Source organism: Panthera onca, chromosome C2 (genome assembly GCF_046562875.1).
Source record: "Panthera onca isolate mPanOnc1 chromosome C2, mPanOnc1 haplotype 2, whole genome shotgun sequence".
In the NCBI taxonomy this organism is placed as follows: Eukaryota; Metazoa; Chordata; class Mammalia; order Carnivora; family Felidae; genus Panthera; species Panthera onca.
Genome location: NC_138347.1, coordinates 141,419,813 through 141,433,280, shown reverse-complemented (window position 1 = coordinate 141,433,280; position 13,468 = coordinate 141,419,813). Strand labels below are relative to the sequence as shown.

The following is a 13,468-nucleotide window of genomic DNA, read 5'->3' as shown; positions in this document are numbered from 1 at the left end:
AAAATTCTTGCCAACTGAAAAAGATGCTTTTAAGTGGAAAAGCATTTCAAGAATTAAGAACTACCTGTTGCCCTCAGGTCTTTTCGTCTTTATGTCTCCTATTGCACAGAAAGTTGTTCACGTCTACTTGATTGATGGGTTGTCCTTTGTATGAGTATGGATTCTACTTTGAGTATGTAACAGATGGATTATACTCCGGGTACAAAAAGCATTGGCTCTTTCAAATCCTGTCCACTAAGACCAGGGTTACATTTGAGGGGTCAATTAACCCCTTCGTTGGTAACACTGTATAAGCAATGGAAATACTGACAATTGTTATCACCTCTACTCAGCATAAACCCACTTACGCCTCAAAATTCCACCATCAGGAGAGGTTTCTGCCTTTCCAAGTTGTTTTCTCTCTCAGTCAAGATGAACTCGGACTTAACACCCTCCGTCCAAAAATATTTATAACCCCTGCAGTCTCTTAAGCCCAGCAATAAAGCTATCCTTTTGTACAAAGTTGGCGAGGACCGGGCGTGCGAATGCATCTACAATTACAGGAAACAAAGCAATTCCTCAGATGTGTTTGCCACTTTTGCTGCAGAACACAGTAAATTTTACCTTTTTCTCCGCAGGCCTGCATTAGTGTGCAAAGAAAACATGCAAAACTGCTAGCACCTTCTCACACCGACTCGTGTGAATGCATATCAAAATCAGCCTAGGGATCTACTCTTCAGAGTATATAAAGTGTATACTTTAACAAGATTAGCATGTTGTTGAGGGGAAAAAAACAGGTTGGGGGGGTCCAGATCATGATACACAGATCAGTTGTGGCTAACAGCATTTCTCAGTATGTGTTCAGAGAGTGAATGGTCCTTGACTACAGAAACTTTCAAAGTCACAGGTCCCTCTGCATGTTTCTGGGCTCTGACCGTGCATCTTCAGCTTATATTAGAACAGCTGCAGGGACACTGGGTGGCTTAGTCTGTTAGGCGTCCGACTTGAGCTCAGGTCATGATCTCGCGATTCGTGAGTTCAAGCCCTACATTGGGCTCTCTGCTGTCAGGCTTGGGTCCTATGTCTCCCCCCACCCCTCACCCTTTTACCCCTCCCCAGCTTACTCTCTGTATTGCAAAAATAAAACATTAAAAAAAAAAATAAGTACAGCTGCAGACACTCAAGTCTTTTAGATCCAACAAATAAGCAGATGTTACATGGAGATTTTAACCTCATACATCCCCCAACAAAAAACAAAGATCATGGTCACTGCATCCCATTGCTGTGGAGAAGCCATGTGGCATGCATAATTGCCTCATAAAAACCATCCCACTATATGCATTTTTTTTTATTATCCTTCTAGGACAATGGAGCACATACTTCGAGATTCAGAATGGAGGAATTCAGAACAAGTTAAGGTAGTCCTATGGAATGATAAATAGATTTAATTAAAATTAAGCTCCTCCATGGAAATTTCCAGGTTTTTTTTTTTTTTTTTTTTTCTACACAGATCCAAGAATCTAGCTAAATCTCATAGACATTGGATGAAATATTTGATTTGATACTTTAAGGACAAAAACGGTCCTCCAAGAAAAGTGTAATGTAGGGATGAGGGCAGTTGGGATAACAGTATTACTGGGTCAATCTACCGTGCTGGTGTAGTAAACGGAAGAGGACAGGACTCCATTCTTCTCATCTTTAAGTGAGTTGTGTGTGCTCTACAAATTAATGCCACCAGTCCTTGATGGCTCCTATTTGGAAGTTCAGCTGAGTTATAGCAAGAAAACATGAAGCCTGGCCTTTTCACTTAATTACTTAAGCCAAGTGCCTTTGGCTTGAGAATAGGTTAGTGACGGGAGTATCATATTAAGCCTCATTTGGGTAATTTACCCTTCATCTAACAATATAACTATCTCAATAGTATAATTTGTTCTTACAGCTGCCTAGAATATAGCACTCAGGGGCTTTAGGTTGTTTTTCTGTTTTGTTTTGGTTTGTTTTAGTTTTTACTTATATTTTTAGTAATCTCTACACCCGGCTTAGGGCTCTAACTCACCACCCCAAGATCTCTTCCAACTAAGCCAAGCCAGGTCAAACTGGGGCTTCGGTTTTCAAAAGCATACGACAGATTTACTTATGCCTGCCCTCTTGTTTTCTGCAGTTCTTGTTACAACATTCTCCTTGCTCTTATTGTAAAAATAGCTCTTGATTTCCCCCTTTCCTTGACAACCCCCTTTTCTCAACCAGGCTCAAACTTTATCTAAAGTTGTACCCGAAGTCGCCAAGGCCTGGTGCACGAATAATTGTTCCATTTCTCAACGCATGTCTATTTGTGGGCATTATTTCTCCAGATGAACTTGTATGTGAGGGCAAGGCCTTTATTATCTTTATTCAAAGCACCACAGAACTTCAAAAGTTGTAGAGAATTAATTCATTGCTCTGAAACCATGCTTTGATTCCCACCACTTAAGGTAACCTCTACTCTGAAGCCAGGTTTCAACTTTACGCTCACTGCAATCTGGTCCAACGCTTATTATTCTCCTTTCTGCTTGTTTTCTAACATACTAATATCCTACTGCTTTTGCCTCATTCTCCTTGTTGAAAGACAGCACTGGGATCCTATGGTACGAGAAAATGCCAAGACATATCTTTTTTTTAATGTTTATTTTGAAAGAAAGAGAATGCGCACGCATACGTAGGGGAGGGGCAGGAGAGAGAGGCGGACAGAGAATCTGAAGAGGGCTCTCTGCTTACAGCACAGAGCCCAACACAGTGGCTCAAACTCACCAAGTGTGAGATCATGACCTGTGCTGAAGTTAGACGTTTAACTGAGCCACTGAGCACCCCAAGACATATATTTTTACTGATAACCTGCTGCATTGCTAGAAGAGTGGAGGGGGCTTCCATAACTATATACCATGAAGAGATTTCTTTTAAAAGGAGATATTATGAACAAATATGGCAAAATATCAACCGTCTACCAAGCTAGTTATTAGTGAGTGGAATCTCATGTTTTCTGTGGTTTTCTAGCATTACCAGAATTTTACAATCAATGATTAAAAATAAGTGAGAAGGATATATTCTTACATTTAGTGAGTATCTGAATGCCTTGAGTATACCGGTGGGGGGGGGGGGGGGGGAGCGTGATGTTGTAGGGATATTTAAATTTTAAGTAACTACAATAGCAGAAAACATTTTCCTCACCTCTTCTCACCCTAGATTGTTACTACTTTTAAGAGGAAACATTTCCCCCATCTAGGAATGGGAATTCCAAGTATTCTTTCCTTCTCTAGTATTTTAATTTGTTTTGGGGGGGAGGGGAGGGGAGGGAGGGAGGGAGGGAGGGAGGGAGGCAGGCGGGGGGGGAAGGGGCAGAGAGAGAGGGAGACAGAGGATCCAAAGTGGACTCTGAACTGACAGTAGCAAGCACATTTGGGGCTTGAACTCATGAACAATGAGATCGTGACTCAAGCGGAAGTTGGACACTCAATGGACTGAACCACCCAGCTGGCCCTACTCTACTAGTCTTTAAGCTTTTAAGTTCAACTATAGGTCTTTCCAGACCCATATTCTTAAGGCTCCCCAGCAATTCCACATGACAGGGCCAGCTGTCTTCAGGATTCAATAGTCTTCTTTTAGGCAATTCTTAGACCTTGCCCTAAGCAAGGGACCTTTAAGGTTAGAGCTAAGTCTACTAAAGTTTTTTCTGGAGACCTATGCCCAGTATTTCAAAAAGCAAATTGTCAGAGCAAAGACTTTGTCTCTACATGCTGCACATTCAAAATGGGGGGGGGGGGGGGTAAGGAGGAGAAAAAAATGAATGTCTATATAAGGTTTTAAATAGCGATTCTATAATTATTGGTAGATCTCAATGGATTTAGTACATCACTAATTATACTGCATTACTGTCAAATGAATTCTTTTAGCATGATTAATGTTATTATGCCAAATCCCAAATTAATTCACAATGAGTATCTTAAAGTCTCAGCAATGCTTTAAAAGGAGGGAAAAAAAGATGACAAATTAAGCTGGGCCATTATAGTGAAATAGGGAGAGGTTTGCTATCTAAGCACTTCAAATATATGGCTAGAATTAACCTATATATTTATGAAGCACCCTTCTGATCTTAGTTCAGTTTTGCAGTACATTTCCCCGCTGGGAAAATATCGTACTAAATGAATAGTTCAAATACCCAGTCTCTTGACCTTTTACCCTTGTCTGAACGTTTCCATTGTTTGTGTGTCTTTTGTTGTAACCTGCCCCAAATCATTTTATAAGCCAGCAGGATATAAAGAATTCACGAACAAAGAATAATAGTATCTGCATCAATTTTTTGTTTATAATTATCCAGTGAGTTTTCTGATACATTTAGCCTTCTCCTATTGTCCCAAGATTTTCTTGTTCCCTAGCCAAGTTGATGATGGAGACCCTAAGGGTTTATACTCTGAAACCCTCTCCCTCCCCCCTTTCGGGAGGAGGTTCTCAGCAGACCTGGAAACAGCCAGCTGTAGCAATGATCATTTCATCTTTCCATTCCAAATGCAAGGCTTTGTAGTTTGGACTCAGATTTGACCCACCTCCTATACATTTTTTTTCCCCCTATGATCCTTGAGACACCCTAATGCAGTGGCTAAGAGAATAGAATCGGAGGTCGACTTTTTGTCTATCTGGGCTCTCCCAAGGCATGTAGGAGTTTGGACAAAATACTTAACATCTATTAACTCTGTCTCCTCATCTGTGAAAAGGGAAAAAGTACCTCCTATACATGCCTACAGCACGGGACGGCTGTGAAGATTTAAGAATTTTTAAGTCCTTGGCACAGCACCTAGAAAAGTCTAAGTGCTAGATGTACGTAAACTAGTTTTCATTATTATCTTCTCCCTACAAATAAAAGAGTACAGTTAGCAGCCCAAACCCAATACTGCCAAAATCCTGAACATCATCATCTCTAATACAGAGTTCTATGCATCCAGTTTTGCACTGAGAACTTAGCAAGCTATTTCTCCCCCCACCATATGTACCTTCATTTTACAAACTTACTCTGACAGCAGCGGCCGAACAGGGGTAGGAACCGTGGTTATTGTACTCTGGTGCCTATGCTATTAAACTCCGACACAGAAGTTCTTTTACAAAACACTTTCCTGTCACGAGGAAGGTGGCGGGATCCTGGTTTTACAGGAGGAAATGGCACTTAGCAAAATTAATTTGCCTCAGCTCACGGGATCATAGCAGGCAGAACCAGGGTTTCAGCTTGATCTCCTGACCCTCAGGATACAAGCCACAGAACAGGACTGTGCAGAGGTCTACAAGGAAAGCAGCCATGTCGGGCAGGTAACAGAAGACTGCGGCAGATCTCAACTATCCTAGTCAGCAAATGCATGAATCAATACCAGACTCGGGGCATCTGAAATGTACAATTTCTAAGAATTGTTGCATTTAAGAACTGCTCCATCATCTAAGAATTGCTGCATGGGGTCGCTAATTGCAGTTACTCTGCACAACTTAGTTCTTTTTCTGCTATTTTTGTTTCTTGGTCTAGGTTTTTTTTTTTTGGGGGGGGGGGGGGGGAGATGATACCGTCCGCACTAGACTGTATGCAAAGGGGGAAGGGGGGTAAGAGAGCTTCAGAGATTCGAAGGACAACCGCACAGACCCCCTCCACTGATGGATTCCTCTCTCTACCTTAACCCAGCACCCAATGTACAGCTGAACAAGGTAGGGTGCTCGTTGGTCAACACGGGCACATGGTCAGCAAGACCAGAGAGTTCTGTCAAGATCACGGGAAGACCTCATTTTCATCTAACCAAAACCAAAACGTGCTCCAGAGTCCGAGGCAGGGCTGACCTTATGAGAAGTTGGAAGAAAGGAGGGGGAAGAATACCAAAGACTTCCAGTAACTGCTACCTTCAACTAGTAGAGAGATATGACAGCAGGAAGTTCATTACACTGGGGAAAGCAGTTCCACCCTCCCCCCACTCGCTACAGCGTATAGTTCACCGGCTGTACTCAGAAAATGCTCCAACCGCTTGATGTTTTAAAAAAAAAAGTCACAGGGCGCCTGGGTGGCTTGGTCAGTTAAGCGTCTGACTTCGGCTCAGGTCATGATCTCACGGTCCGTGAGTTCGAGCCCCGCGTCGGGCTCTGTGCTGACAGCTCAGAGCCTGGAGCCTGCTTCCGATTCTGTGTCTCCCTCTCTCTCTGACCCTCCCACATTCATGCTCTATCTCTCTCTGTCTCAAAAATAAATAAAAGTTAAAAAATTAAAAAAAAAAAAAAAGTCACTAGGTAGGGGCACCTGGGTGGCTGTCGGTTGAGCGTCCGACTTCAGCTCAGGTCACGATCTCGCGGTGAGTTCGAGCCCCGCGTCAGGCTCTGGGCTGATGGCCCAGAGCCTGGAGCCTGCTTCCGATTCTGTGTCTCCCTCTCTCTCTGCCCCTCCCCCGTTCATGCTCTGTCTCTCTCTGTCTCAAAAATAAATAAATGTTAAAAAAAATTTTTTTAAAAAATCACTAGGTAATTGTAAATAAAAAATTAGGAATTACCTCCCAGCATTTACTAATCGGGAGACTTTACATAGAAACCTGGGCTTAACGTTATCTTTCAAAAATATCTAGCAATAGGGGCACCTGGGTGGCTCAGTCGGTTGAGCGTCTGACTTCGGCTCAGGTCATGATCTCATGGTTTATGAGTTTGAGCCCCACGTCAGGCTCTATGCTGTCAGCTCAGAGCCTGGAACCTGCTTCGGATTCTGTGTCTCCTTCTCTCTCTGCCCCTCCCCAACTTGTGCTCTGTAACTCTATGTCTCTCAAAAAATAAATAAATGTAAAAAATTAAAAAAAAAAAAAATATCTAGCAATAGATGCCGTCTTGACCTGTTTTTTACCTCCTTGGCTTTTGGAGGCATCTGTAACAGCAAGCCCTGACCTAAATCCATGGCTCCAGTACTGTGAATTAGAGACCGAAGAAGGCAAAGGGATTTCCTCAAGGACCTCAGAAAGCCAATTAGGAGTGAAAGGGACTTTGATTGGCCACTGAAACCCTATCACCTAAAGCAGGACCGGTTAAAAGCAGGACCAGTTAGCACCCAGTTAAAAGAGGACTGACAAAGCTGAGCATGACTAATGGTGACTGATGAAAGGCTGAGCCACAGGCAGAAGTTGGCTCTGGCGTGGAGTTTACGACCCATGGATCTGCCAACAAAGCAACAGGCTGTGGCACAGTCACAGATGGAACTCACCGTCATGTGTGGGACAGAAGACAGAGTTGGGTGTCAGGAAGGAAGAGTTCTTGTGCGGTGCAGCTGCCAGCAAGTAATGTGAAGGTGCTGAAGGTCAAATCACCTTCTCCTTAGTGCTTTATCTTGACAATGAGGGAATGGAATATAGATTTTTAACCTCTGGTTTTAAATTTACCTCCTAAGGCCATGGAAAAGTAAATGCTGAGGCTGTAATGTGTGACACAGACCTGAAAAGGGGAGGGGACAATGGGGATGGTTAAAATATAATCATTTTTGATACAATATTTAGATCTGATGGGGGCACCTGGGTGGCTCAGTCGGTTAAGTGTCAGACTCTTGGTATCAGCTCAGGTCATGATCTCGCCATTTGTGAGCTCAAGCCCCGCACTGGGCTCCGTGCAGACAGTGTGGAGCCTGCTTGGGATTCTCTCTCTCCCTCTCTCTGCCCCTCCCCTGCTCACTCTGACTCTCAAAAATAAGCCAATAAACTTAAATATTTGTATCTATTGATTCCAAGTTTCCCAGCCTTAAATCTCTGATCATCCTTCCAAAGCTGTCTGTAAGGCCATCGTTCTATTTTAGATTTAGGAAATATTTGTTCCACAAATAGAGGAAGATTTCTCTTGGCTATAACCTTAATTGGGGGTGGGGATAGACTGTTTAAGGACTTCACATTCTTTGTTTGTATGTAAATGGTGCTGCTAATTGCCAAATTACAAGAAGTCCCAGCAGGACCTCTTCATGAAAACACTTGGTTAACAGCTAGTTCACATTGTTAGTGTTCGGGGAAAAGTAGTAAAACTGCTTTTCATTTTCAAATAATCTTAAATTCCGTCTTCAGTTTGTAGGACTGGCATTCTCCCAATTCTGTAAACAGAAATTTAACTCTTACCCTCTCCCCATACTCATGAACTTCGAGAAAGGCTTCACGCTACCCTGCCCATTTTCCTAGCTGAGGCTCTGTCTCTAAAGAGGTCAAGCAAAAGTCACAATGCAAAAAAAATACCCGCATGAGTGTCGAAACAAAGTCATCGCAAAAGGAGTATTAAATTCCATGCTTTTCGCTTTGTAGGCAAGGACCTCGGACCCTCATGTAGCTACTCTGGACTTTTCTTTTATACGTGGCTTTATCAAGGCTGCTCACAGTTAAGCAGCACCACGGGAAGCCACAAATGAGGAGGAGTAAGAAGTCGCTCTAGTTTGCGCTCTGAAAAATCTGAGAAGAAATTAAAGGCACTGTGGCCAAGAGGGAGAGTAAAATTAAAAGTCAGTTTAAGAACTAGAGAAGTATACTATCCCTAGGCTCTTTCAGGAAATCTATCTATGCCAAACCCTTAAGAGTAAATATATTTAAGATCTTGGAGCCAAAAAAGAAACCGGGAAACTATGGCCACTCCTCCCAGATCATCATTATCATAGTCATTAGAGTGGACATTTATTAAGCTCTCCATGTGTGTGCCCAAGTACTGTTTATCTAATTTAATTTTCTTAACGTTAGTCTCAAGTAGATACTATTGTTATTCCTATTCTACAGAGGAGTAAAGTAAATCAAAGAGGTTAATTTCTACAAGTCGCCCAGTAAGGACGAAGGAAATCATGTGCCTGATTCAACCCTCATGAAGACAAAACTCAACCATCACTGAGAGATGATCTATTTTTTGAGTGCTATCAGTCTTGAAGTTTCGAAGGCTAGTCTTAGCTGGGAAGGTAACATGTGAAATTAAATTCATCTGTTTTAAAGGTACGATTCAGCGATTGAGTGAATTTACACAAATGGCCAACCAGTGCCATAATCCAGCTGTAAAACCTTTCCATCACTTCAAAAATCTACCTCTTATTCATTTTCAGGTACTATCGGTTCCCTCCTAGGCAGTTAATTTATGTTTTCTAAGTTCGCTTTTTCTAGACATTCCAGAGCAATGAATATTTACAGTATTTCTTTACAAATCTCCAAAGTTTACAAGATGAGGTCTTTTCACCTGGAAGAATGCTATTGAGGGTGAACCAGGTCATAGCACATATTAGGAGTTTGTTCCTTTTTATTACACAATATTCCATCGTATAGGTCTACCACATCTTGGTTAGCCTTTCACCAGCTGGACATGTGGATGATTTTCCAATTTTTGCTACTATGAATAATGCTACTCTCAACATTCCCCTTCAGCCTTTACGTGGCCTTGTGGTTTCATTTCTCTTGGGTAAAATCTCAAGGGCACACTTGCTGGATTGGATGGTCAGTTTATATTTAGCCTTCTGGAGTGTTCACCTTGGCAGCACAATAAAATTAGAATGTTTAGCCTTCTAGAAAACTCCCTCTTTTCCAAAGTAGCTGTACCTCTTTACATTCCCACTAGAAATGTAAGGAGGGTTCTGGATTCCCCATGTTTTGACCAACATTTGCTTTGTGTTCTTAATCCTAACTATTCCAGTGGCTGGGAAATCGGTGTGGTTTTCCCTAAAGACTAAGAACACTGACAATCTTTTTGTTCTTCTTAAGAAGATTCAAATCTTTTGCCCGTATTTAATTGGGCTGTCCTATTGTTCAGTTGTATGGTGCTTTCTATATTCTGGGTACAAGTAGTTTACTATACACATGATTTGGAAATATTTTCTCCATATCTATGACTTGTGCTTACATTCCTAAGGTCTGTCAAAAGCATAAAAGCCTTCAGTTTTATTCAATTTATCAGTTTACCAATTTTTTTCTGTGAATAATTTTGGTGTCCTACCTAAAACCTCCAATTAACACAAGGTCATGCAAAACTTTTTTTCTACAAGTTGTATAGCGCTCTTTTATTTACGGTTATACTCTATTTTGAATTGATTTTTGTCTATGGTAGAACATAAAAGTAATTTGTTCCCCCTAAAGTAGCAGAGTTTACAAATAATCTTGTTTCCCTCTCCTCCTCCCAAGAATTATCAAAGTTTTCCAAATACAGAAAAGTTGAAAAAATGTGTATACCCGTAGATCACTTAGACTCTGTTAACGTTAGATGGAGTCCCTTTATTCATCTATCTAGCCATCTGTTGGTTCGTCTTTCTGACGCATTTCAAAGTCTATTTAACTAATTAAAATTTAACGCATTAATCATCCACTTCAGTTCGAAACTGTTTTCCCTTCTCTTTTTAAGGTCAAATTCACATACGTTGCCATGCACACATTTTAGATATACCAACTGAGCACATCTATGTCGTTTCCATTTTGAAAAATTTAGTTTTAGCCCCCCAACTCAAACCAACATTGTTCTGATTTTCCCATGCATTGGTACTGTGTCTCCTTCATCTTCATAAAGACTTTACAGAAATGATCTAGTAGATATTCTTGTGCATTCTAGTAGATATTCTTTCACTCAGCAAAGTATTTCTAACATTCCTGTACATGGCTGCTGCACACCATCTCACGGTACGGATGTCCTGCAGTTTGCTTACGCGTTCCCGTTGGACACCTGGGCTATTTCCCATTTTGGACGAGTATGAAAAACCTGCAAAGTTCCTTCTTACACAATTTTTTGGGTAGCTAACTCTTAGGAACGAGATTGGTAGGTCATAAAACAGAGGTGTATTTTTTCATTTAAAACAATTTTTGTAATGTTTGTTTATTTTTGACAGAGAGAGTGACAGATCATGAGTGGGGGAGGAGCAGAGAGAGAGCGAGACACAGAATCCGAAGCAGGTTCCAGGCTCTGAGCTGTCAGCAGACAGCCGGATGCGGGGCTCGAACTCACCAACGGCGAGATCATGACCTGAGCCAAAGTTGGACACTCAACCGACTGAGCCACCCAGGCGCCCCCGAAATAGAGGTGTATTTTATGAGCAAGTACAAGACTTCTTCCTAAGTGCCGGTACCATCATCTTCTACTCCTAGCTGTAGCAGGCATTTCCAATTATTACTCATCACCACCAGCGTACCTTCTGACTGAGGGAAACCCGAACCCCCTTCTCAGTGTACATCACTTCCTAGAACATCCGGTATCATCAGTGTCACACAGAGGAAGAGTTCTATAGCATGTCCTGAGGGAATGGATAATTTAAGTAGACGAGCCTTCCATTTTATAAATGGAAGACCAGATGGGCGCCTGGTGGCTCAGTCGGTTAAAGCATCCAAATTCGGCTCAGGTCATGATCTCACGATCTGTGAGTTCAAGCCCGGCATCGGGCTCTGTGCTGATAGCCCAGAACCTGGAGCCTACTTTGGATTCTGTGTCTCCCTCTCTCTGCCGCTCTGCTGCACATGCTCTCTGTCTCAAAAATAAACATTAAAAAATAAATTAAAAAAATAAAAATAGGGGCGCCTGGGTGGCTCAGTCGGTTAAGCGTCCGACTTCAGCCAGGTCACGATCTCGCGGTCCGTGAGTTCGAGCCCCGCGTCGGGCTCTGGGCTGATGGCCCGGAGCCTGGAGCCTGTTTCCGATTCTGTGTCTCCCTCTCTCTGCCCCTCCCCCGTTCATGCTCTGTCTGTCTCTCTCTGTCCCAAAAATAAATAAAAAAAAAAAACATTGAAAAAAAATAAAAATAAAAATAAACGGGAGACCAGAGCTTTCTCCTCAGGTGCTCTAAGGGACACTAAGATTCACCACAAGCCCTGGAATAAAACATCCCGTGACAGGAGATTATGTTAATCTCACTCTCCTACCTCTCTGTGGGGCCTTACGAAAATCCGGGTGGAAGAACAACAAGCTTGTTTGTCCCTAGAATTCTTTCCAGCTCTTTCTTTTATCTGCTGTGACTGGAGCGGCGAAGAATCCCACGCTGCCCTCCCGGTGCTAAAGCCAGATCTCTCTTCACTGTGACCTCCTACTGCCTTCTGTGAGTACTTTTTTTCTTCCCTCTTAACTCAGAGGTAAACACAGACATCTCTGCTTGTGCTCTCATCACACAGAAGTAAACTGATATTGACAAGCTTGTTTTTTTATTAACTCTCCATGTCTACCAGAGTCAACAAACCTCCTTGGAGCTTCCGATCGCCTTCCACTTCTGAAGTGCTGTAACACTCTGCTGCCTCTCTCCCTAAATCCTCTGAGTTTGCTTCTGTCCATCCTCTCCCTTCCCTTTTCCAGCTTTATAACCTGCGCTTCATTTCTTGGCCTCGAAACCCCTTTCCTTCTACTGGATGCTGTCTCTACCAGTCGATCACTCAAGTTTAATGATCTACCTCCCCACCTGTGTTTGTACAGAGCGAGGTTGAACGGATTACAGTTCCAGAAGAGTACTGTTAGGTGAGCTCGCCATGGCTGAGAAAGTCACGTTATCTCACAAGTCAGCTGGAGCAGATCCAAAGCCACACATCACTGGCCATGTTGCACGGCAAGCATATACATAAAGCCTGAAGGTGTTTTTTCCTTTCCGAGGGGCTTAAGCTCTTTCATAAAACAAAATTTGGGCATTTACTCTCCAGTCGGAAATCGCTTCAATGGATCAGGCATGATTTCTTAGCAATTCAGGAGCACAGCCTTTTGTCTAGAGCTGCCCTACATGTGATGACAGCCATTAGCCACGTGTGGCTATCGACCAGTAGAAACGGGGCTTCTCAGAATTGTCATGTGCCGCAAGTGGGAAATGTACCCTGGCTTGCAAAGACAGTGCAAGAAAGGCACAATTTGCCCTTTTTAAAAAATACCGATAGCATGCCCCAAATATTTCAACATTCCAAGGTGAGTAAGTTAACTTCGCCTGTGTCTTTTTTCAATGTGATTCTAAGTCAAATTAAAAACGATACTGGAGTTGTATCACATTTCTATCGGACAGCACGGATCTAGGGCATCTTAAAAGAAAGCCTTTCTTTCAAAATAGTTTATCCTTGTTTTCTTCAACCTCAGCGTCTCTCATCTAAAGCGCAAAGAACAAGGGCTTCTGAAATACCTTTTCTAGGAAGTCGCTCCCCACCCCCCCTTCACGAAGGGCACAGTTTTAAAAGGCCACGTCTACCTTTAAATCAGCTCTTGCAGCCAAACAATATGGATCTCCATAGAGCTTCACACAGTAGCTGTGTCTCCCATGCAAAGCCAAGGTATTCTCTCCACGTTAGTAAGTCAGACAACCAACCTGCAATGTCATAAACAGATCGCAGGGAACGGTATTTGTAACATACATGTGGTTGAAACAGGTTAGTTGTGTCTGTTAGTACGGAGGTTTCCGAGGGTTTCTGGCCACTGTACTTCAAACGTCATTGGCATAAGGTGATGTATGTGCCAAATCCATGGGAATTGGCTCCTGGGAGCAGGGTGAGGCCCATCTGAGAAGGCACAAATGCCT

General features: G+C 42.6%; 1 protein-coding gene across 3 annotated transcripts in view; it reads right to left on the bottom strand.

Annotated features, from left to right (window-relative positions):
* The window catches only part of RARB (retinoic acid receptor beta), a 672,606-nt gene extending 659,350 nt beyond the window's left edge, over positions 1–13,256 (bottom strand). For all 3 annotated transcript variants that reach the window (XR_009612006.3, XM_060638522.3, XM_060638523.3), the window contains exon 1: positions 13,142–13,256. The gene's annotated coding sequence lies outside the window, so the exon portion shown is untranslated. The remainder of the gene's footprint in view (positions 1–13,141) is intronic.
* Positions 13,257–13,468: the final 212 nt, after the last annotated feature.